Raw genomic sequence first — 4154 nt, 5'->3', positions numbered from 1 at the left:
ACCGCGCGAAATGGAGAAAATCGTAGTGACGCGTTCGCGTGCCTGACGTGAATGCGTGGATTGAAATCTGCACGGATGACGCGAACACGTGGATGACGCGTACGCGTGGCGAGGAAAAACGCTGGATGACGCGATCGCGTGGACGACGCGTACGCGTGACATGCGTGATCTGTAGAATTTACAGAAACCACTGGAGGCGATTTTGGGCCGCGTTTTGACCCAGTTTTCGGCCCAAAAACACAAATTAAAGCCGGGAAACATGCAGAGACTCGGGAGAGATTCTCATGAGGATAGTTTTTAGTTTTTACATCGGATTTTACTCTTCCTCTAGGTTTTCTCTCTACACATTCATAGTTTTTAGAATTTTATTTGCTTTTGGATTTGGATATTGAGAAGAGTTGTTACCTCCGCCAAGACTTTGTCATTCTAGTTTGTTTTTCTTACTTTTCACTTGCTCTTTCATATCCTTAATTTGTCCAGAGTTACAATTGGATTATTTTTAAAGTTTATTAATACAAGAACTATTTTTATTTTTAATTGATCTTTTTTATTATTGTTTATCATGTCTTTCTTTATTTTCCCTTTTAATTTTGTGAAGTCTACATTCATGATAATGGAGTAGTTCCCCAACTTGATTGGGAGTTAATTAAAAGGAGAACCTTGAGTTGGAATACTCAAGAGTCAAATTGTAATTGGGTTTATTATTGGTTGACTTTCTAGTCACTAACGCTAATCCTTCCCACGGGAAAAGATTAGAACTTGTGAATAGAAGTTGACTCCCAACTCACTTGAGTTTCCTTTATTCAGTAAAGGAAAACTAAGTGGAAACAACTACCAATTATCAATTGATCTCGAGAAAAATCCAACAAGGATAAAACTTCCAATTAATCTTCTCCCGGTCAAGATTTTTATTTAAATTACATAAATTCTCTTATTTATTTTCCTATTTCTCAAACTCAAAATTTCTTGGAAAACCTCCTACCAATAAGCTGCACTCTTTTGTCAACTCGTTGGGAGACGACCTAAGATTCATACTCCCAGTATTTTTATTCTAATTTCGTGACAACCCCTTTTAAATTGATAAGCCGATTTTAACTGGATGAGAATTATACTTGCAATGTATTTATTCCATTAAATTCTTAATCGATCAATTTTCGCCTCCGTCAAGGCTCTGTCTGACTCTGTATTGAGAGAAGCTTTTCATGTTTCTTCTCCATGTTTACAGAAGAAGATCCTTGAGTCTTAAACACAAGGTAGTCCTCATTCAATTGAAGAACTAACTCTCCTCTGTTAACATCAATCACAGCCCTTGCTGTGGCTAGGAAGGGTCTTCTAAGGATGATGGATTCATCCTCATCCTTCCCAGTGTCTAGGATTATGAATTCAGCAGAGGCGTAAAGGCCTTCAACCTTCACTAAAACATCCTCTACAAGTCCATAAGCCTATTTCATTGATTTGTCTGCCATCTCTAGTGAGATTCTTGCAACTTGTACCTCAAAGATCCCTAGTTTTTCCATTATAGAGAGTGGCATGAGGTTGATACCTAACCCCAGGTCACACAGAGCCTTTTCAAAGTTCATGGTGCCTATGGTGCAAGGTATTAAGAACTTTTCGGGATCCGGTTTCTTTTGAGGCAATGTTTGCTGAATCCATGTATTCAGTTCATTGATGAGTAATGGAGGTTCATCCTCCCAAGTCTCATTACCAAATAACTTGGCATTGAGCTTCATGATTGCTCTTAGATACTGAGCAACTTGCTCTTCAACAGTGTCTTCGTCTTCTTCAGAGGAAGAATACTCATCAGAGCTCATGAATGGCAAAAGTAAGTTCAGTAAAATTTTTATGGTCTCTGTATGAGCCTCAGATTTCTCTGGTTCCTCAATAGGGAACTTATTATTGGTTAGTGGACGTCCCTTGAGGTCTTCCTCACTGGGAATCACTGCCTTTTCACTCTCTCCAGGTTCGGCCATTTTGGTTATAGTTATGGCCTTGCACTCTCTTTTGGGATTCTCTTCTATATTGCTTGGGAGAGTACTAGGAGGAGTTTCAATAACTCTTTTACTCAGCTGACCCACTTGTGCCTCTAGATTTCTGATGGAGGACCTTGTTTCATTCATGAAACTGAGAGTGGTCTTAGATAGATCAGAGATTATGTTTGCTAAGCCAGAGAGGCTCTGCTCAGAATTCTCTGTCTGTTGCTGAGAAGATGATGGAAAAGGCTTGCTATTGCCAAACCTATTTCTCCCACCATTATTATTGTTGAAGCCTTATTGAAGCTTCTGTTGATCCTTCCATGAGAAATTTAGATGATTCCTCCATGAAGGATTATAGGTGTTTCCATAGGATTCTCCCATGTAATTCACCGCTTACATTGCAGGGTTCTCAGGGTCATAGGCTTCTCTTTCAAAGGAGGCTTCTTTAGCACTGTCGGATGTAGCTTGCAATCCAGTCAGATTCTGAGAAATCATATTGACTTATTGAGTCAATATTTTGTTCTGAGCCAATATGGCATTCAGAGTATCAATCTCAAGAACTTCTTTCTTCTGAGTCATCCCATTATTCACAGGATTTCTTTCAGAAGTGTACATGAACTGGTTATTTGCAACCATCTCAATGAGTTCCTATGCTTCTGTAGGTGTTTTCAGATGAAGAGATCCACCAGCGGAATGGTCCAATGACATCTTGGACATTTTAGACAGACCATCATAGAATATACATATGATGCTCCATTCTGGAAACATGTCAGCAGGACACCTTTTGGTTAATTGCTTGTATCTTTCCCAAGCCTCATAGAGGGATTCACCTTCCTTCTGTCTGAAGGTTTGGATTTCCACTCTAAGCTTGCTCATCTTTTGAGGTGGAAAAAATTTGGTCAAGAAAGCAGTGACCAACTTATCCCAAGAGTTCATGCTTTTTCTAGGTTGTGAATCCAACCATATCCTAGCTCTGACTCTTATAGCAAAGGGGAAAAGCATAAGCCTGTAGACCTCGGGATCAACCCCATTGGCCTTAGCAGTATCACAGATTTGCAAGAATTCAGCTAAGAACTGATGAGGATCTTCTTATGGAAGTCTATGAAACTTATAATTCTGCTGCATTAGAGAAACTAATTGAGGCTTAAGCTCAAAGTTGTTTGCTCCAATGGCAAGAATTGAGATGCTTCTTCCATAGAAGTTGGAAGTTGGTGCAGTATAGTCACCAAGCATCTTCCTTGCATCTCTAGCATTGTTGTTGGGTCCGGCTACCATGTCTACTTCTTTTTCGAAATTTTCTGTAAGGTCCTCTCAGGAGTGTTGTACTTTAGCTTCTCTTAGCTTCTTCTTCAGAGTCCTTTCAGGTTCAGGATCAGCTTCAACAAGAATATTTTTATCCCTGTTTCTACTCATATGAAAAAGAAGATAACAAAAAGGGGTAGTGGAATCCTCTATGTCACAGAATAGAGATTCCTTGAGGTGTCAATAGAAAAGAATAATAGAGGAATATGGTAGAGAGAGAATAAGAAGAATTCGAACACAGAGGGAGAGAGAGGGTTCGAATTTTTAGATAAGTGGAAGAGAATTTTTAGCAATTAAATGAAATAAATAGAAAGAGAGGAGAGAGAGAGTTTTCGAAAAATTTAAAAAGGAATAAAATAAAATTAGAATTGAAAACAATTAGTTAATAAAAAAGATTTTTGAAAAAAAGTGGTTAGTGATTTTCGAAAATTGGAAGTGGAAAAGTGGTTAGGTGGTTTTGAAAAAGATTATAAATAGCAATTAGTTGAAAAAGATTTGAAAATAATTTTGAAAAGATAAGAAGTTAGAGAAAAGATTTTGAAATCAAAATTTAAAAAGATATGATTGAAAAAGATTTGATTAAAAAGATATGATTTTTAAAATTGATGACTTGAGTAACAAGAAATTAAAAGATATGATTCTAAAATTCAAAGGTTGAACCTTTCTTAACAAGAAAGTAACAAACTTGCAATTTTTTAATCAAAACATTAATTATTAGCAAGGATTTTTGAAAATGTGGAAAGATAAGATTTTAAAATTATGAATTAAAACATGAAAATTTGAAAAAAAAATTGAATTGGGAATGAAATTACCTCCCTTGTGTCATCCTGGCGTTAAACGCCCAGAATGATAGCTTTACTGGCGTTAAACGCCCAGAAT

At 37.2% G+C, this 4154-nt stretch overlaps 1 non-coding gene across 1 annotated transcript; it reads left to right on the top strand.

The window, feature by feature from the left end:
• The first annotated feature begins 2739 nt into the window (after positions 1 to 2739).
• LOC130943172 (small nucleolar RNA R71) lies at positions 2740 to 2843 on the top strand. Its single transcript, XR_009071702.1, has one exon. It is a non-coding gene; the product is annotated as a small nucleolar RNA R71 (small nucleolar RNA).
• Positions 2844 to 4154: the final 1311 nt, after the last annotated feature.

This window comes from Arachis stenosperma, chromosome 7 (assembly GCF_014773155.1).
Source record: "Arachis stenosperma cultivar V10309 chromosome 7, arast.V10309.gnm1.PFL2, whole genome shotgun sequence".
Classification (NCBI taxonomy): Eukaryota; Viridiplantae; Streptophyta; class Magnoliopsida; order Fabales; family Fabaceae; genus Arachis; species Arachis stenosperma.
The sequence above is the reverse complement of the archived record's forward strand: the minus strand, read 5'-3'. Positions and strand labels throughout refer to the sequence as shown.